Source organism: Rhipicephalus microplus, chromosome 2, assembly GCF_043290135.1.
Source record: "Rhipicephalus microplus isolate Deutch F79 chromosome 2, USDA_Rmic, whole genome shotgun sequence".
Taxonomy (NCBI): domain Eukaryota; kingdom Metazoa; phylum Arthropoda; class Arachnida; order Ixodida; family Ixodidae; genus Rhipicephalus; species Rhipicephalus microplus.
In genome coordinates this window covers 174,461,130-174,483,362 of record NC_134701.1, presented here as the reverse complement: position 1 = coordinate 174,483,362, position 22,233 = coordinate 174,461,130, and the positions used below count along the sequence as shown (strand labels likewise).

At 44.1% G+C, this 22,233-nt stretch overlaps 1 pseudogene; it reads left to right on the top strand.

Moving 5' to 3' along the window:
- The window catches only part of LOC119169661 (cell adhesion molecule Dscam2-like), a 270,685-nt pseudogene that overhangs the window by 126,229 nt on the left and 122,223 nt on the right, over positions 1-22,233 (top strand).

The following is a 22,233-nucleotide window of genomic DNA, read 5'->3' as shown; positions in this document are numbered from 1 at the left end:
TCAAATTTTTTATTAGCTTGTAGTGCATGAAACCTTTGCGACCTTTCTATAGGCCCCCTACGTAGCCTTAAGGGAATAGGTGCAGAAGAGTTTGTGCATTTGGTATTGGGTGACCAGCTTTAAACCACGAAGCTATTATGATAATCACAAGTTCTGACGCCCGCTGTCAGTGGGCGCTTGTACAACACCTTATTACTGCAATATTTCATGCTGCATTGTAAAGCATGTGTACATGACGCGTGTGTTTGTAAAGTATGAACTCTACTTTTACTGCATTCCCATGCAGAGAAAGTTCTTTTCACTGCATTTACAAGCAGAGACGTGGCCGTGTGCGATGACATCCACTTGCAACGCAAACGACCCGGGTTTGATCCCCACTCGGGCTTAAACAACCTTTTCGCTTTTCACTCTGAGCCAGGACTTATTATTCGTTTTATTCGCATCGGCTCCTCAATTTTTCGGCTACGCATGAGATAATTTTTTGCTGGCAATCAAGAACGCAGGCACCGAAATTATTGTGAGACGAGCTTTTCAACGCTAATACATAAAAGTCACTGTCGTTAAATAGTGCTTATCGGATCAGCAAGACGCCGCAGATAGAGGACGTTCATGTGTGGGTGTGTACAGCCTGTATAGATATGTGTAGTTGGGTGTTTGTGCTTCCAACGCCTAAAATACATGAAAGAAAACTTAAGACGTGCGGAATAATTTAGAAAGTAAAGTGCCAAGTGATAGAGAAGAAAATCGACACTGAAACTACCGATAAAAATTGTTACGCGAATATCTCGTCACTTAGAACACAACAGTATCGTGAATAAATTACCGCAAATAGGCATACATCAAATAGGCATAGTTTTGTCTCCTTTCTTTCTTTTATTTTGCGGAATGAAGCATTATTGTGACTTTGCTTTTTCCTACTGTTTTGAGTTGTTTTAAGAATTTTTCTTGTGGAAAACGTACTTTGGAAGATGAAATGTTTGTAAGCAACATTTCAACCAGCTTGAAGCGAGGACTTCGTGGCAATAATTATGTCACTAATGAAACACGCATTTAATGCATGAAACACGAAAAGAAAGGAACTTACTATGGGAGACAGCACACGCAAACTGGATTTTACGTAAGCAAGCTCTATTCTGAATGATTTATTTTTATCAGCTCCTCGCACCCTATAACAGCCGCAAAGGAAAACTGATCTGCTAAATGGCCAATTTGCATTTATGTCTTGCATTCTAAGACTTTTGGGAGAACTTCAAAACAGTATATCATATTTATGAAACACACTAGTACGTGTTTGTTAAATTGCCAATGTGCATGAGGACGTCATCCTAATAAAGAAACTATGTGCAGGAAAAACACATAAGGCAACAGAGTGTGTCGTCACAGCAGCAAATTAATAAATGCAATATGTGGTGTAACGATATTGACGTTGTACAACGCCAAAATACGTCTCATCTGCAGATCACAATTGCTGCTAGTCTTTTATACCAGCATACTGTCATTTAGTGATAATTCTATCATATTTCATCAGATGCCTTGTAATGCCTTGCGCAATGATTCACATGCTCTTACATTGTATCCATCATCGATACCCAACAATCTACCCCTACACACTTTGGTTTTGTGTGTGATCTGCTAGAAGATAAATACGTCGTTTTCAGTTTTGCTATTATGTCGCCCTATGTATGAAGATGCCTGCCTTACGAACACAATAAAAATACACAACAGTTCAAGGAAGCACCTTAATGATGGGCGTATGAGCTTAACCTCGAATAGGTTGCACCATACGTGTTCTTCCATATTGTGTACGATATAGAGACGTTTTTTTTTTTCTCCTCTGGTAGCTCTTTCCCCGAGATAATGAGCGCTTGATGGTGATTTGATGAACCGTATGGCAACCGAATCAATATTATGGGGTCTGGGTCAATTTCCTCATAGTTCGAAAAGACGCGATGCATAATCGTCTGAGAATTTTCTGTGTGACGCAAGACCTAAAAAAGTGAAGTAATGTTATTATTAGGCTGTCAAGAAAGTGCTGCAATGCATGGCGTGTACTTCAGAAGACCGCTCAAAATAAAAATTATAATAGGGGTCTAATCAGAATACTCTTTCAAAACCACGCTGCGTATTCTGTTATATTGCAAAGTATATACTGAGCAATGACGGAAAATAAAAGATGTGTCACATAAATTTCTGTAGCATGATATCATCATCAGCTGCTGTCGCAGTGTAGGAGTTTAAAGAACTGAAGCAACATTCGGTGCCAGTTCAAGCAGCACGAAAGAGCACTTGATGCCAGAGGCATAAGCTGTTGCTTTTTAAGCGTTGCTTTTGTTTAGACAGAATAGCTTCCTTGTTTGGCTTCTCAACTGAAGAAGTGGGTTTACGTGGCTACAAAGTTCTCTTGTAACGAAAATGGCACATAGATTTAGTTACCTGTAGATATAATTACCTGTTTTACTGTTTATTTGCTCTGAGAAGGAGGAAGAGCAGGATTGAAGAAGGAAGGACAGGGAGGTTAGCCAGTTCTCGGACCAGCTGGCTACCTTGTCCTGAGCAAGGGGTAAGGCGAATAAATGATGAAAGAAAAGAGACGTTGAAGAAGAAAAAAATAGGGACCACAATGCGATCCACGACGCTGTTTACAGCCTGTCTCTAAGACCACTTGCCCTCAAGAAGCGCAATGACGCTCTCAATGCCTCGTGTGCCGAGGACTGTCTCAGCCAATGTCCTAATACCCTTTCTTCCGACAATTGGCAATTGTCTAGTCTATCTAAAACTTTCGATTGTTCTTTTCTTGGCACACTGAAGCGAGGACACTCGCAGAGAAGATGGGAGAATGTCTCTACGCAGCCACTTTTGTCGCGTGTTGGGCTTCTGGCCATTCTAATTCGAAACGAAAAAGCATTCGTAAAGGCCACCCTAATCTACAGACGGCACAAAAGTGTCTGCTCAGCTTTGGTTATTCCTGATGAAAGACAGAGCTGTAGGTGTGCGTCCAATTTACGATGGCGTACGTTGGTGAATGCCGGTGAATTCCACTGAGTGAGTGTAAGTTCTCGCGCAAGTGATTGAAGCCTTGTAGTGGCGTCCCTTCTGGATAAGGGTAGAGCTGCACAAGGGGCATCATGATAAGCCGATCGGGCTGTTTCATCTGCACAGTCGTTTTCGTCGATGCTGCAGTGGCCCGGTATCCATTCATAAGCTATGTCATGTTTCTCTATAGCCTGGTGAAGAAGCAGTTTTATTTCAGTGACTAGCTGTTCATTTAGTCCATGACGATATGGCGAGGCAATGCCCTTGAGGGCTGCTTTGGATTCGGAGAATATTGATCATTTCTGCTGTGATTCTTCAATTAGAAACTCCAGGGTGGCACGAATTGCAGCGAGTTCTGCAGCCGTGGAATATGTCAGATACGATTTCCTGAACTTTACCGTGACAGATTTCTCCGGAATTACCACTGCGCCCGTTGAACTTGCTGAAGTAACCGACCCATCTGTGTAAATCTGAATGTGTCCACTGTGTTTGTCGTGCAGAAACAGTAATGTTTGTTTTAGGGCTAAATTTGACAATTTTTTGTTCTTTTGCGTTCCGGGGATGGTTATGGCTTCCTGTGGATGTAGACACCACACTCGTAACGGCGGTCTTGCTGCGTGTGTGAAGTTTGCGGAAATCACCATGCGATGTTGAGCAATAATAGCCCAGAACGCAGAGCGTGGCCTCTATGTTAAAGGGAGGGCGAGGTGATGCGATTGAACACGAATGGCATGTCTTATTCGTTCTTAAAGCATCGGCATGAATGTAGGCTGTGATAGGGTGTTCATGAGCGATTGCGAGAGTCGCTGCTGAGGATGCGCATCTCGGAAGCCGAGCTATATTCTCAGTGCTTGAGCTTGTAGTGACTTGAGTACGCGTACGTTTGTTATTCGGGCTTTGCGGAGCACAGGTAGGCGGTAGCACATGAAGCCGAGAAAAAGTGCAGTATACAGTTGAAGGATGACTTGTATCGGTGCACCCCATGATTTTCCTGCCAGAAACCTTTGGACGTGGGTAATCATGGTGGTTTCTTTTTCATGTGAGCGATGTGAAGGCTACAGGACAAGTCATGATCTATTATTACTCCCAGGAAATGGTGGTTTTTTTATCGTGTGTTCAATAATTCTGATCACGTATGGGGTCATTGCCTTGTGCGTAAACGCAACCAGTGAGCATTTCACAGACGACAGATCCAGTTCTCGTCCTCGCAGGTAGTTTGACGTCAGTGTAGCTGCTCACTGAACCTGGCTCGTACGTGTAGACGCATGACCACTGATGCCCAGATGCAGAAGTCGTCTGCGTAGATAGAGATATGCGCGGAGTGCGGCATGACGTTAACGAGGCCAATGAACCCAAGGTTGAAAAGTATGGGGCTTAGGACACCATCTTCAGGTACACCACGATAAGTATGATGATTCCTTGTTGCACCATTGATGTCTGAAAAAAAATGTTATGTCCTTCAAATAACTGTAGATCCATTGGTAGTCACGGCCCCCCGATAAAATGTTGCACAAGGCGTTGAGGATGGCTTTATGCAGTACATTGTAATATGCACTCTTACTAACCAACAACAGTGCCGCTGATATACTGTGATGGAGTGAGCGAAATCGAAAGTGGTTGGAGTGCACAGAACTTGAAACAGATTGAGTGAGCGGATGAAGTCTTTTTTGTTTAAATCTGGTATTCATCATTGATATACAAACAAACCACTTCTGCTTGGGCCGCCTAGGCCTGCAGTATTGTATAAATAAAATAAAAATAAAAAAGTGCCCGCCATGAACCAAGTTGAGACTCGGCAACAAGGAAGAAGCTTGCATGGATGTGAACCAACAAACGATAAATTACTGAAGTGCCAGTTGAACGCAGCAATTGTTTAAAGCACGCGCGAGACAGAGAAGAAAAGTAGGAGTCAGAGCGGTGACCAGAGGAAGACAAACGACGCATCAGGGTGGTCGGATTTCAGACCTGAGCGAAGGCTCTTACCTCTATCATCCGGTGATCTGAGGGGCTTCAGGACTATTAGGCTGCGCTGACGTTCCCATGCTCGTCGACAGGTCTGAGCTGTCAATCTTCGGGCTCGAGCTCAGGCGAATCTGTCCGGTCGGGACTCCACCTCGAGGCCAGTGAGTAAAATGCAGCGTCTGCTGGTGCAGCGTCCACCGGCAGCCTAGGAAGGCTGCTTCTCCTATGGTTCGTATAGCTGCCCAACGCCGACGCCAAATACGGCGACAACAGCGTCAACCACCGTGCTTCGTGCCGGGCTTCCACTCAACGACGCGGGAGAGATCCCACTCCCTCGCAACTGTCCGTGACCAACTCTCTGCAGGGACTGAGTGGTAGGACTTGTTGATGAGGGACTAACTTATAGCATATAGATTTCTTTGTATCTGTATCTGAGGAGTAGGACCAGTTATTTGGGTTAAGTGTTCACAAGCTATCTTTAGTAAATGTTTGCGTCAAATGGACTCGTCCTTCGGGAAGTGTCCTGATGTGGCTCCTCGGACCTACCAAATTGAACCTGCGCGTTGATCGAAACAAAAAACTACAACGTTACAGATACAGGCGTGAACAGTGCCACTGTTGTACAGACGTGACAAGAGAGAGAGAGAGATGGTATGAAGTAAGGCAGGGAGTTAAACCTGTAATCAAGTGTCTGGTTTGCTACCCTGCACTAGAGAAGGGAAATGGGAGATAGAAATGTAAGGAAAAGAGAATGAGAGAAAAAGAGGGGAACGTAAGCGAAAGTGCACAAATTCACTAAAACGTCACAAACGGTCGACGAGGCTGGTCGATCGCAGAAACTTCACGAGAGCATTCGTCACTTTTTGGCATTAAGCTCGATCTTTCCGGTATACCAAAGTTAATTTTTTTTTGAAAAGCGACTCGTTGCAAACACTTCTGGTTGCAAACACTGCTGGCAGAGACTGTCTCTGATAATTGTACTGAGAGAACTGACACAAAATATGTTCGATGGTATCGTCAGCACCGCCATGATCACACTCTTCAACATATCTATGAGCGTGCAACATTTGTAAATATATTTAGCGTGATTTCATGACGTGTCGATTCATAAAAAAAGGTGCATCACGGTTACCTTCCCTCCACATGCTTCGCATAACGTCGATTTCGAGATACGTGGGATCTTACAGATTGTTTTTAAGTTATTTGAAAGTGAACGTTGCTAGACACCCGGCTAATGCAACTCTAGCCCAATTTCGGTCTTTACAGTGCTATAGCAATAAAAGCAGGATTTCTCAAAAATGTCAAATTGGGAATCGAATAAAGTTTAAAATATGTAGTAAGTTCCACTATATTGGTACACCTGAACGATCACCGCATGACAGTTGTGTGTAACAATTATAAGCAATGGGACATGACAGTAATGGCATGACATGACTAGTACTAGCACTTGTAATATCATTACTAGTAAAAGCATGCCATGACCTGTCATGTTATGGCATGACATGACATGACAGTAATGGCACAAACATTAAGGTTAAGTTTTCATTGTGGCATACTGTTGGCAACTTTCTCGCGTTAACATGAAAGATATTATGGCGTACAACTCATGACATCTCATTGTTTGTTATGGCATCTAATAACATGACATACTGTATTTTTCACCGTATAAGGCATAGATATTATTATATGTTATTTGCATTCACGTGCCCTCTCGATATTTCATTTTTTGCAAGAAGATATGCGTGCCTGTTTGAGTGACTAATTAAAATGTGAGTCGTTATATATGTTTTTACGTTTCTTAGAAATCATATAATAAACATAGGAAAAGCTTTCTGTTTCACGATATTGCCCCCCGATCATGAAAAAGAAAAAATGGCAGCATATCCACGGAGCGAATGATGGAGAGTGGGGCGAAGCATTTGTCCGTCCATGCGTCCATCTGTGTGACCGTCCATGCGTCTGTTCGTGCGCCCGTCCCTGCGTTCATTCATGCATCCGCCCCTGCGTCCGTTCATGCATCCATCCATGCATCTGTCTGTGTGTCCGTTCGTCCATCTATTCAACAGTCCAAGTCCCACCATCTCGCATCTTTTTAACATATATTCCCCATATAGGAGCACCGCCATTCAGTGGGAATTCCAAGGACTAAACGAGAGGTGGCACACGCATACTTTCTTACGGCTTGCGCTTCGGGTCTACTTCCCACCTTCAACCACCTTGAGTTCATGGTATATACTAGTTCACTGTATTCATGGCACTGCGGCCCAATGCTCGCTAAACCTTTCTAAAACCAAGGAGGTTACGCCCAGCGAGTATAACGTAGCAACCTTTTCCTATCAGATAGTGCTCAATGTACATGCCAATGGCTGCTAATGTGAAATGAGAGACAGGAGGATTCAGCTTTTAATTTCTTACGGCTTGCGCTTCGTATCTGCTTCCCCCCTTTAACCACATCGAATTCATTCATGATATATACTAGTTCATTGTAATCATGACCCTGCGGCTCAACGCTCGCTAAACCTTTCTAAAACTAAGGAGGTTACACCCAGCGAGCATAATGTAGCAACCCTTTCTTGTCCGATAGTGCTCAATGTACATGCCAATGGCTGCTAATGGGGATCGCAGCGTGCGCGTTGACTAAAAGCCGAATGCTCCTGTCTTCCATTCCCCATTGGCAGCCATTAGCATGTACATTGAGCACTATTTTTTATTGTTAAACAACGCACAGACGAAATCTCTCACCGGCACCACCTTGGAGGTCAACTGTTATACCTATTTCGGGTATGTGCCACTGGTGGTTACGTACTACGAGAGACGCCCAAGCCACGCCATAAGGAGCTTCGCCCATAAAAGATGGGATTACAAGGGCCAAGACTCAGATATCTCTTAGAGGTACCGACGTCGAACGCTAAGAAGAATAAGTTAAAATAAATGTTATATGTCACAGAATAATATTTATACAGACAAAACTCTCATAGAACCTTCGAATTTAGCTTCGCAATAATGTGAAAAATAAAAAAAAATGAAGTGAACAAAAGAGACATTATTAATTTTAACGAAGTGTTTGGGAGTAGACTAGAATTAATGAAGCGTCTCCTCTTCTGCTCCCATCCTCCTCCCGAAGTGGGCATCAATAAAATTTCTTTCTTGAGACAAGACTGAGAACTCGGATGTGGTTAACGGAACAAGCAAATGAAAAAAGATCAATAGAAATGGGGGAATCCCAAAGAGAGAAGACGGTATTCCTTGGGGCTGGTTAAGGAAACCACGGTAACCACAAAGAGTTGCTCACTTTAAATGCAGCCCCACAGCGTCGTTGTAGTTTTCCAGTCGTGTCACTCACCCTTGTTTACTCAGTGCACCGAGCGGCTGCTCGCTAAAGCATCCCGACACGTACGCAGTAGCATGCGAGGCGATGACGAGAGCGTGGCCTGGCAGTGGCATGAACCTGGCGCGATTCGGCTCAAAAATGGCCGCGCCACTAACGAGGTTAAGTCACGTATAGCAACAACCGTCGCTCAACACGTACCCGCGGAAAACCTCAGGGGCGGCCGTGCATGCTTAAGTCTAAAGTTTTTGTTTTCTTAGTTTGGTGTTGGAAGCTACCAAAGCAGACGATATAAGTTTACTGCGGTCGTGAAAGTAATGCCCTTTCGTAAACTTTAACAAATCGCTCCCGCCACTTCGTGCAGAGACTGTAATGTAAGTCACCCGCTTTAGGCTCAAAATTTCTCAGAGGAATGGCTATTCCTACTTTTGAAATGAGCACATAACCATTACATCAACTCGACTGAGATCCTAGTAATGCTTGCCTGCATAGAAATATGCGATAGAAAAAAAGTGTGCCTTTGTTGTTGCTGCAGGTTATACGTTTTCACGACGTTAACTTTACCAAGCGCAGAGGCACAGTATTTTGCCTGTTCATGGCAACTACAATAAATAAAAAAACACGTTATGTCCAATTAGCAACTTTTTCATTGCACTAGCTTTATGATTCAGCCAGAATTGCTGATGTTTTGAACGCGTATCAAGAGTCTGCAGAAACTAAACAGACTATGTAATCTGGCAAAGCGATTCAGGGGATGCGTTACGTTGCTATCGAGTACAAGGTCGTGTGAGCCATTGCAGATTCAGTGGCCTCACTTAAAACGATGCTAATAACAGTTGTACTTCAAAATAGGTACATTTAGTTGCTTTCATAGGCACATGGTATTCACTACCATGAAACTGTGGAAAGATTTACTCCTGGTAATCAAAACTCCATCTTTTCGTCAATTGAGATACGCATACAAAATTTCTCATTTGCGTATATAAATGATTCAAATTCAGTAAACCATACTTTTAGAGGTTGTTCTTTTTGATCATCACAACACATGACTTTTGTTACAATAGTTTTGTAAGTTATCGTACTTCACTACTGTGTTTCAATCTATGTATTAACCTTTGTGTATTACTTGTTTTATGGGCGAAGCTTCTTAAGGCGTTGGTCTGTCCATCTCTTCTATGTATGTGTGCAGTACATAGCCACCGGTGGCACATACCCGCTCTAGAGCGGGTATACGCCACGGGGGATGCGAAATGGGAGATGGTAGTACTTGGAGTGTTTACTAGATGGACGCACGGACGGACGGACAGGCAGACTAGGAGACGGATGGATAGATGGATACACGCGCGAACGTACGGACGGATGGACGCATAGACAGATTGATTGATTTGTGGGGTTTAACGTCCTAAAACCACCATTTGATTATGAGAGACGCCGTAGTGGAGGGCTCCGGAAATTTCGACCCCCTGGGGTTCTTTAACGTGCACCCATATCTGGGCACACGGGCCTACAACATTTCCGCCTCCATCGGAAATGCAGTCGCCGCAGCCGGGATATGAACCCGCGACCTGCGGGTCAGCAGCCGAGTACCTTAGCCATTAGACCACCGCGGCGGGGCGACGCATGGACAGACAGACAGATTGATAGACGGACTCATAGAGGACGCATGGACAGAAGGACGGACGGAAGCAAGAGCGAACGGACCAACGGAAGCACGGACGGGCTGACATACGCTTCGCCCCACTCACAATCATTCACTCCGTGGATATGCTGTTATTTTTTAAAATGTTTTTGAAGACGATAGCCTTTATTGGGGACTTTCGACGCAAAAATTTTGGTCTGTCTCTCTGTCTGTACTTCTTTTGTCTGTTTGTCTACCCTTAATGGTTCTGGGTACTCTAAACGGCACCAACCGATACCCCGAATGGCCGACCCCATCCGCATCGCCCACCAATAGAGAGTTTTGGTGCTGGGTATACAAGCTCTTTGGGCGTTGCGGGCTTGAGGGCGCGTGGCATTGCGTACCCAACCCATACCCAATTGGTATGCCTCATAGAGGCACTAATTTTAACTAATAATAACTGAGGGCACCGCGCAGTCTTCGACTGTGGGACCCGGGACTGTATTTTTCTGTAGCCACAATTTATGCGTTAGGATAATTAATGACCGACTTTGCCTTTGACTTTGACTTTGATCGTAAAATTTGAAGTATATCTGACAGACAGGCCTTCAACCTAAATTACAGCACGCTGCATATTCGTTACAAGATTGTATTATTAAAGAGCCCCTCAACTTCCTCTTAAAACAGGAAGAGCTATAGATTTATTCTTCCCACCATTTCGCGTCTTGTCAGAACACACAACGTGGCACCAGCAGTTTGTTCGTGTGATGGAATAAAAAATCGCCTATTGATCGATTTCTACACTGAAGGTATCAATTGTGAATGATCTCCCACCCTGATCTGCAGTGCAGTGACACGCTCATTCTACCTTATCTCACACGACTATCATGTGGGATCGACTTGTTCCAAATTGTATCGTTCGTTTTCGACGGCGCAAGTGGGGAGAAAAATGTGTAGCTGGAAAAGCGTGAAATCATCATTATCATCATCATTATCAGCCTGACTACTTCCACTGTAGAACAAAGGCCTCTCCCATGTTCCGCCAGTTAACTCGGTTCTGTGCTTGCTGCTGCCAATTTATACCCGCAAGCTTCTTGATCTCATCTGCCCACCTAACCTTTTGTCTCCTTCTAACCCGCTTGCCTTCTCTGGGAATCTAGTTAGTTACCCTTCATGACCAGCGGTTATCCTGTCTACGCGCTATATGGCCGGCCCATGTCCATTTCTTCTTCTTCATTTCAGCTATGATATCCTCAACCCCCGTTTGTTCCCAAATCCACTCTGCTCTCTTCTTGTCTCGTAAGGTTACACCTACCATTTTTCTTTCCATTGCTCGCTGCGTCGTGCTCAATTTAAGCTGAACCCTCTTTGTAAGTCTCCAGGTTTCTGCTCCGTAGCTAATCACCGGCAAGATACAGCTGTTATATACCTTCCTCTTGAGGGATAGTGGTAATCTACCTGTCATATTTTGAGAGTGCTTGCCAAATGTGCTCCACCCCATTGCGTGAAATCAGGATGGGCTCAACGTTTAGTGATGACATTTCCCAACGTGCCCTACGAAGAAATAAGGGACGAGGAAGGAATAGGGTCTGTAGGAACACCACTACGAAGGGAAACTAAGTACTCTACCGTTTTTTTATTTCGGAGTGTTTGAGAGTTCTTTGTGTCACACTGTGTGTAATTGCATCATGTAGTCTATTTGTATGCTATATATGTCACCTTAGAACGCTGATAAGTAGTAAAATATGCGCGAGGGAAGCGTCTATAATCTAAGGAGTGTTTTGGTACCTTTGTATATTTTGTGTAGCTTGGTACATACCCTAAACAATATAAATACTTTGAAGAGACGAACTTAAAAATTATATAAAATGTGGGGAAAGCTATTCTAAGTGACTCGCATCAGCCCGAAAGCGACGGATGAACCGATTAAACAAAGGTACTGTGAGAAATTTGGAAATAACGGCCGTTAGGGACGCATTATTTTTCTTATATTTTACCAGTTTCTCTCACTTGTTTTGCGCAAGACCCTGGGGCACTGGTTGCGCAGCCATGATTCTTGATCCACCAGCCACGTCCTGTAGCAACGTACCTCACGTTCGTGGTGTAGTCTGTCGAGAAGTCATTACGGCGATTGTTCCAGAGATACGCGCAGTCTGCCTTTGATTCGCCGTCTCTTTATCAGCTGGAAAGAAAATGAGCCCACATGAAAAATAAACGACGACGCAGCGCCACAACTTCAGCACCGGTAGCGAATAGAATCACTAAGCATCGCTGCAACAATTAAATAACACCGCGAGAAGAAATAAGCTGCTATCGCTTGTATTGTAACAGCGTGTCCCTGAAGATACACCTTCAGAGCATAGAAAAATTTGAGCCTAAGAGCCCTTGGGTAGTAATGAGATGTTTACCACAACGATCCAAACTGCTTCGCAAAGCCCAAATAATACTGACTGGAGAGACACTAACTCGCGCGCATTTTCATAGTAGGCTGATGCATTTGTGGATACTCTGCCGCTCAATTAATAAAGTTTTTCCAGTCATCCATCCATGATGTAAGAAGCTGCCTGCGTCACCTGGAGCAGGGACCAGCCTGCATGGTTTTAGTCAGACGGCAACGTGGCCGAAGCTCATCAAGTAATGAAGGAACTCCCGGCGGGACGCGAAGCCCTATGATCGAGCAGCGACAATGCGTGAGTGAACGTGCAGAAGAGCCGCAGCGACGTGCTTTTAATCGCTGTCCCGAGGCGAGCACGAAACGTTATGATGAATGGAGCGTCGAGGCTTCGCTTATTTGCTCGCATTTTCGTTACCTTTTGTGTCGGTGCGGTTGAAGTGATAGCATCAAGAAATGAAGCTGCGAGCGCATTTACTAAAAAAAAGGCGAAGAACGCTCTCCCGCTTAGAGTGATCTCTATTAGGTTGACGAGTCTGTGGCCCGCGGGCGTTAAAAAAACTTTGCGAATAGCTCTTTTGTGCAGGCTGGCGCCTCGCAACGCGCCTTGTTTGGGTGCTCACGAAACCACTGCGTAAACTAATGTTGAACAATATAGCCCCTAGGGAAGCAAACCAGCACATCCGATTCTCTTGCACCTACGGAGAATCATGAAATTTTGTACCGATACTTCCTAAAAAATGATGAGGGTATCGATTACATCGTTTACATGGCGTCAACATTGAAGCCTGAAATAGTATATAGCCACGCACCTCAACTTTTATCAGCGAGGTATGTTTTAGCCTATTAGAAGAATCTATGCAGCATATGCACCCACAAACCTATGTGCATCTCTCTTGCTCTGTCTATCTTGACAGCTTGCTCACACCCTTCTTAGTCTGAGTATTCGTGAGTGTGTGCAACATCGCTTTTTCGTAGCGTATGAACAAGCATCGTAAGAAACAGGAAGTGGTGTATTACAGACACAGTGAAAATAGTTTTGAATTCGTTATTTATGAAAGCTTTGCTACAAGCCTACACCAGAGTTTTTCAACAACCAATAGCAAAATGAACATTCTCGTAATCCCGCAAACCCGTGTGAGCAAAGCAGTCAATATGCACGTGCGAGGAACTGTTCTTGTAGGCAAAAGGTGCAAAACGCGACTTGATAGGGCCTTCACCAAGTGTAGTAAGCGCTTTCGCTAATTAACAATAGGAAATTTATCGTCCTTCGCGTCAGAATTTGTTATGTTATTACCAAGACGGTAGGAACTCTTTTGACTTATTTTGGTCAGCATGAGACTTCCATCAGCGCTCACTAAGGAAGGTCCTGCAGTAACCTGTTACTGTTCGCATCAGCGCCCTGTTTAGTGTAACTAGAGCGTAACAAAGTCAGGGTCGTGCAGATAGTATTCTCGACTTCACGGAGGAAGACAGAAAAAACCACGAAATACGTCAAACAAAGGGACATGAGCCACCGATCGTCAACGAGACGAGGAAGGCGTGCGCGGAGCAATGTATACATTGTGCAATGCCACTTCTCCAGAACGGCGAGCTCCGCCTACTGCCCGGGGCGTATTGACTCTGCGTGTTACCGCACCAGCCGCGGCTCGAGTGAGTAGATGTAGCGTTCGCCCCACTCCCGCGGGGTCCCACGGATCCGTGTCTGCAGCGAACCCTTTCCCGACTGTTGTCCGTTGCTTGGTCCCAATCTTCCGCACCACCACTACCGCAGTCAGTGACAGGAAAGCGGTGGGCCAGCCTACGTAGGGTACGGGTTCGGGATGAATTGGCTCCCACGACGTACTTCCCTCCGACTCCTCGTGAACCACAGAAATCACATTGCATTGCTCCCTGCGCAAACGGGAAAGCTCTCCTATTATCGAGCCTCATCAAGCTCGGGCAGGTCGGTTCGTTGGCTTATAGCTAGCTTGCTTGCGAACCGCGAGCGTGTTTCGGTCCTTGCAGCGTTTCTCACCACAGACGGCCCTTCCTCATGATTTCCTTCTTTGTCTCCTCCAGCTTTTTACGTATTGTGTGGTTGCTTGTGTGGGACACGAACGTGTTGTGGTGGTATCGGAATGACGCCCTTGCGCCGCCACTCCAGTGATCTGTGTGCCGTTGCCTACGACGCGCTTGCACCCTGAATATTTGTTTCGTACCACCTCTGTCTCTTTGTTCTGTGAATTAACCATATATATGCCCATATATGAAATGAAAAATATTGCAATATATAATTTTTCATCGGCCTGCATTTCATTCTTCTTTGTAGTTTAAACAATACCATTCTCTATCTACACATTAGAAGGACAGGGAGAAATGAAAATGGAGAGGAAAGGTATAAAGGGTAACCAAGCCTGTGTTAACCGAGGAAAAGTATGAACTGCAATCCTGGATACCTAGTATAAACAGGTAAAACGAGGACGTCTTTGCTTGTCTGTTATTGTTCCTTGGTTAGTGTTCAGCTATTAAAAGTAGCCTTGTCTTTATCCGAATACCTCAGCTGAAAATAATTTTGTGAAAAAGGTTCCACACACTGCAGCTGCTTCGTGTGATCACCAAATCAACAAGATTGGTCCGCGACGCCTTTCTCTGTCTGTCTGCGTGCAGTGTTTTCAGTTTCACAGTATGAACTTGTCTTGAATATGAACGAAATATGTCAGATCAGTAGAATTTTCATGAAAAATTGTCTGAGACTGCACTGATATATGCGGCTTCAAATAAACATTCTGTTTATTTCCTTCTCAGCTGGCTTAGATGGCGTCACTAGCTATGGGTTCAAACTCTACGGCAGCCGTTGCATAAATTTATTTTGCTTTCCGCTCTAACAATGGCGAAGCTTAGCAGAACGTGTTTCCGGGTCAGCTAGCGCATATATTCAGAAAACACCTAGACGCCTAAGCAGAAACAAGAAGCATAAGAAGATAACTTTTTTTTCCTGTTTTGTTTTTCTGGTTGTGCTGTGTCATCCATGTTTCTCTCTCAAAAAAAAAAAAAAAACGGTGAAGCCCCTTAGGTTTGGCGACGTGGCCTGTTGTCCAAAGTCACGGTTGCATGTTTCGAGGACGGGCATCTCAGGTCATTGTGATTTCCTGCTCTTACCGTTTGCCTAAATTATAAACACGACAAGCTATGCAAGGAGCAGTCAAAGAAAATAGTTTCTTGAAAGTTCTTGTTGGGCTAGTTGGTGCGTGTTAAAAGGAAATTAGATGACGCAAACTGTCGAAGAAGAATAGGCGAAAAGAAAAAGCCTATTTTTCCCGGTGGCGTGAGTGCTCCAATTTTGTTCAAGTAAAAAAACCTTCTTGCAACGCTTAACCGAAGAACTTGGTAAGCGTTGGTTCTTATAGAGTTGTGCTGCAGTTGTTTTTATGTGCGCACGTGACACGTCGAGTTCGTTCGCGTGATGAAGGCACAAAAGGCTCAAAGTTTCAAGTGAATCATCGTATTAACGATAACAAGCGTATTGTATGTGCGCTTCTCATTTTAAGCCCCAGTTGGGGGCACTGTTTCATACTTATTTTGAACCAGCTTGCCCGCCAGCAATCAGTGTCGAGATGTGCAGGTTGCTTATGTGCTAATTACACGTCACACTAACCCCCTTAGCACAAGAATAGAAGAAATACAAGCGAAATTGCAGTAATGAAAACTTTCGATTTCGCAATCGCGGCTATCCATGACTATTCCACTAGATGAAAGTCAGGCAGGATTTTGTGTTAAGCTCCAGTTACTTCCACCATCTGGTGTTCTTTAACCTTCACCCAATTAAGTACACCACTCTCTACAATTACGCCTCGATCGAAGTGCGGCAGCAACACACGGTATTCGAAACCGCCATATTCGGCTGAGTAGAGAGCATCATGCCACAACATGGTGACGCATAATCCTCAGTTCATAGCACGCATTGTTTTTTTTTTTTTTTTGCATACGAAAGAACGTGTCATTTTCTGCACTTCCGCCACTGCCTACACTTCCTGAGACATACGTTTTATGAATCCCCCCTGCAGGTTTAGTTTTGCCATCCCTGGGTTTTGATGAGGAGCCCCCTGAGCGGTACCACTTCCTCAACACACTGGGCGGATCCTTACGGTGCCGGGGACACGGTTCGCCTTCGCCCTCACTCTGGTGGATCCACGCGGACGACCTAAACGGCTCTTCTTCATCGGCGTCGTGGGCGGGCAGCGTCGGCATCATGATGTCCACTCCGGCGGCGCTGTCCGAAGTGCCCGGCCTGCGGCACACGAGCGCCGACGGATCGACGCTCCTCTTCCCAGCTTTCGGGGCCTCGGAGTTCCGCGCTCACGTCCATTCGACATCGTACCGCTGCGTACTCAGCAACGCACTCGGAAAGATGGCTAGCCGCACCGTCAGGGTACGAGCAGGTGAGTTAAAAAAAATCTTACGTGCCACACACACACTAGTTGGTCTAGAACCATTGACATTCTTCAGCTCTCCAAAGTTGCAGTACTGTGACTTCAGCTGAACATCCCTCAAAAATTGTTCGCATGGGTCATCCTCAAGTTGCAGGTGTGTTTTTAAGACATACCGTTCACTTGTTTATTTTGGTTTCAACTGCAGCATTCCTAAAAGTTTGGCACAATAAAATCATAGTCTTCGCGTTGCTCATTCGTCAGTTAAAAGATGCTAAAATTGTCCATTGCTTATGGAACTGCAACGTGAAGGAAGATTGCTGCTCTTTGGACCTTTTTTTGTACGTTCCCGTGTCGTTTTTACGGTTTCAAGGTTGCAAGCGTTGTGTCCACAATAAAAAAAAAGGATCACAGCATATGCACGTAGCGAATGATATTATATCTAATACTGGTCTCATGGTTGCTAGACCAGCTGCACAATTCTGATACAAGAGACATACAGAAATGCATATACACTTTTCGACAGACAGACAGACAGACAGATAGATAGATAAACAGACAGATAGATAGATAAACAGACAGATAGATAGATAAACAGACAGATAGATAGATAAACAGACAGACAGACAGACAGACAGACAGATATATATATATAGATATATATATAGATATATATATAGATATATATATAGATAGATATATAGATAGATATATAGATATATATATAGATAGATATATAGATAGATATATAGATAGATATATAGATAGATATATAGATATATAGATATATAGATATATAGATATATAGATAGATAGATAGATAGATATATAGATATATAGATATATAGATATATAGATATATAGATAGATAGATAGATAGATAGATAGATAGATAGATAGATAGATAGATAGATAGATAGATAGATAGATAGATAGATAGATATTTTACAAAGGCGCTGTGGTAATCACGGCTAAATCAAGCAGTTGCCATCCTGTGAACATTTCGCGTCGCGAAAGCGGAGTACGGCTTTCGACGCAAATGCTCAAGATTACGCGGCAAGCGGATGGCGTTGGACACTGTTTACTGGGGTTGACCCACGATCCGATAATCAAGATTATCCCACTCCTGGAAAACTTCGTGTTCTTAAGTGGTTCCACGTAGGTCTAATTACCAGACTTACACCAGAGGCAGCTTATTTTGTGTACTGCAGTTTCTTCGGCGAGAAGCTTAGGGCATTTCGATTTCACTCCACGTGTTAAGCTGTAACGTGACGACCAACCAACGTAGAGCTTAATGGGCGCTTGAAGTATCTTTTTCTTTTTGTCTCCTCAGATAACTGAGCAAATAATGAACTACGTAAGAACACTCTTGTTGAGTCGATGTATATTTTATTTTGTATCAATGGAAAGCAAGCTATATATAAGTGAACCTATATTAAACACAAAGCTTTTTTTTCATTTTTACTATAAACATAAACGGTTCGCATTGATGCCTGTCTGGTAAAAATGAATCAGTCTGCTTTTCTTTCTCTTTGGTTCTATTCGGTCATAACGAGTAGATACAGAAACGCTTATGCTCCGTGATGTGTCGCTCAGTGAGTGGTGCTGCGGCTTGGATTCCTGTTCTCAATTCTTGATGCCTTCTACGTAAAACAGGTTTCTTCCGCACATTTCGTTTTCAAAATCTGGCATTTCTTGCTTCAGTAACAGAAGGCTCCTTCTGTTTGAAATTTCTTTGGAAAAGCCGCATCACGTTACTCAACAAATGTACTTTATTTTTGTGCAAAGCAATCCAGGGGGCTTAAAGGAATCGTTAGCTCAAAAATTTATGGCCGAGACGAAAAATATATCACGAAATAAGGCGCACAGTGTAAGGTCCGGACTTGCGAGGAAGGATCTGAAGAAGTCGTTTCTCCAAAAAAGTGTATGTGATGGCCTTGTCGTTCGCATAAGCGGCAGGCCAGCAAAAGCTGTGTGGCGTCTTCACATTGCGTGACCAGAAAGACATGTTTAAGAACGGTGCCACCACGAAGAACTGTTTGAGTGGCTGTGTGGTAGGAACTTGTTAGATGTGAGCAAACAAAGGTACAACTGCCCACAGATCACCATTGTATGGTACGCCATGTGCACCAAGAGCTGATTGTAATTGGCCTGCTAGTTCGGCCAATATGCCTGGCCTATTTACATAGATGCGATTGGCCTGACTTACGTTTGGCCAGTCATTTTCATCAGAGGCCATGACTTGCCGTAGGGAAAACGCGGAGGAACAACTTCGCTGTTAGTAGCTAGCACCCAGGTCGTTACGATCGTTCTTGCGTAGAAGCGGTGCTCTACACTTTTGTCTCTCGAGCTTTGTCGGGTCAATAAAACCACTCTAAAGAACTGCCTGTGAAGATGTGCATATATGTGTGTGTAACATCTCGCCCTTTGTGGCCAGAAAAGCGAACGTATTTCAGGCTTGTGAAATTGAGCAACACTCCCCCCCCCCCCCCCCCCCCCTTCACTTGTCAACAAAAAAATGTGCATTAACTTTGCTTGCGCCCCTATTCTGCCTCCGACCCTACAGTACAAAAAAGATAAGGCGCGCGAATTGAAATAGGTCTCATAATAACGTTGCGGAGTTTTTTTTCTTGAAGTCATCATATGACGTGTGCTAATTTCAGGCTTTTCACAAACATGTTTCTACTGGGTGAGAACATACATCACTAACGGCTTGCAATCCGTATTGCAGTCACACACCGCTAAACTAAACAAAGAAAGAAAGGCGATGACGAACAACAGGCATATGCAGTAAAACGGAAGCCGAAAGAGCTGTTACGACGGCATTAATGTTTGCTGCCAAGTCAGCCCTTCACAGTAGAACGGGTTCTATCACGACGTCTTTATGGGCACTTATCTGTGCGTCTTCGGCATGCTCATTACCGCTGATGCCACATTGACCTGGTAACCACTGAAAAGTTACGTCATGGTTTTTGTTCATTAGTTGATGGTACAGTTGCGATATTTCCCGCGTAAAATGGTCATGAGGCACAAAACATTGATAAGTTTGAAAACAGTGCAGAACTTGTTTCGAATCAGCGCATATGTTACATTTTATTGGTACTTCTCGATCGATTGAGCGGAGTGTGCTGCGTTGTGCCGCGAGCTCTGCGGCTGTGGGTGTCGCCTTGTGTCACGTTCCTAACTGAATGTTTCTGGCTTTTGGTGGGGAAAACCAGAGCTCTAAGATGTACACCATTCGTCGAGCCATCTGTGTAAAGTTTAACGTGGTCTTTGTATTCTTCGTGAAGCATGAAATGTCAGATGCTTCAACGGTGCCGAGACCTCAGCCTTCTTAAGAATTCCTGGTACTGTCGAGCGCAGTGTTGGCCACTCCAATCACCAAGGAGGGGCAGGGGGGGGGGGGGCATCATCTTCATTGATTGAATTAAACTATGTTCTGAATCGGAAATCATCCAGTGCTATATGAAAGATGCCATGGTATGTTTTTCTGGAATACTGTTACCAGAGTTTTCATTATTCTACGCTCAGAGCTCCCCATACTGCAACAATTGTTGAAAATTATTCGTCATTCGAACGTAACTTCCCCAATGCGAAATAAAAACAGGTAACATTGCAAATGGTAGAACAGCGTTGCTTGTCCTCAACCAATACGCTGGAGAAATTTTCCAGTTTAGCATTCGCCTTATGACCTCCAGCTCACCAAAAGCGAAACTATACGGCACCATCCTACACATACTTCAACGCAAGGGCGTTGCTACATTTTGATACGGAAGCGCCATACTACATGACACATTATAGCTTTGTGTGGTACTTGCGTTGTGCTGACTAGTTGGCCATTACCGTAAGCATAATGACTTCGTAATGTTTCTCAATAGTCTTCCATCACATTTTTTATTTTGTCATGACCTGTTTTTTCTGCCAATGTACGTGCGTGGCGGTTCAGTCAAGGTCTCTGTTTTACCGCCATGCCATCCTTCACTCCTCTATATTTCTTCTTTTGAAGCTATGTTACTTTATCCACGAATCAGGAACTATACGCCCCAACGCTCAGATCTATGTTTCTTTCTCTGTCGTGCTCAACTTTTTGACACAAATATTTATAATCCGACGTGCTCTATTCCGCTAAGTTACACGCAAACGTGCAGACAACTGTAGCAGTCGTGAAAGCACAGCATGTTCTCAAATAAACTATTTCAACGCTTACTTCTACAATTCTTTCTTTTTCAATTTATTACAGCCACCTTCTGTTTTTTATCATTTTTCAATGGTGTTCTTTATAGAAAGCGTCACGTAGAATAGTCGTGCACCATGGGGTCCGCGAAAACTTTGCTGTTTTTTCTTGCTAGTGAGCACATATATTGCTGTAAGCTCCCACCTAAAATCAACGTCGCAACGCCAACCTTTACGTATTATTGCCTCGCATTCTCTTCTGTTTGCCACCGACCAGAAGGAGTTTTTTACACGTTCCGCTATACAGGTCACGTACGACACAAACGACTATTTTGTATATTACACTTTGTATCGCTTAATCAACACAACAAAGGTGTAACGGAGTTTCCAACCTGCTAATTACGCAATGTTTCAAACTTACTTTTCTTTCTGCCTTTTCCTATACTTTATGCGCGCGTACCCATAATGAGCTTCACTCAACATAGGGTAAAGCGTGTTTCTCCTATATATACTGTGGTTCCCTTTGAGAACTTTGGCTACGTGTTTCCTTTCGTGTTCACCTTTTCTTCCTTTTCTTGCTTCTTTACTGAGTGATTCTCCTCTACCACACCACTTCGCGCCGCATCCGCTCATTGAATATTCCGCACAAATCACCAACTCCGACTGCTAGTGCCTCTGTTTTTCATAACATTGCTTTTTCAGGAACCTTCAAAGCCGCCATTGCCTATAGGTTACAGCACAATCTCGCTGTTTTTTCCTTTTCAGAAATTTGTTACTTTCGTGTTGTCGCTTTCTTTCGCGGCACGAGGCGACGTTGGCTGCGACGAAATGAAGAGCGCGGTGGAGCGCACGTGGAGACAGCCGGCGCTGATTGCGCTATTGTTCTCGGCGTGTCGTGCTTGGCAGAAGCTTCACTCTTTCCGTTGGCCCAAAACCTGCGTGCGCCTTCCATTTGGCCTTTTTTCCTCAAAACACCAAGACGAGGCCCAGACAGCGGAGACTAGTCTTATGCACAAAAAAGAACAAGCAAAACTGCCAAAACATTTTCGGAAACAAAAAAGTTTGAAGGGTAGGCACATTCTTGGTTCATTATACCCTTCTCATACTCTTGTAGGCGCTCTGACGTGCCGCGTTGTTCCATAAGAATCATCCTAACTATTTTGTTTCGTCAAACAAGGCAACAAGAGACAGTTTTCCCTATTTTCTATCAGTGTGTGGAATATTTTCTAAATTTTTGTTCTCTAAACATGGCGCAAAAGGAAGAATGTAATACAAACGAGTGCACATGCCTGTATTGTTCCTTTATACATAGTACTTA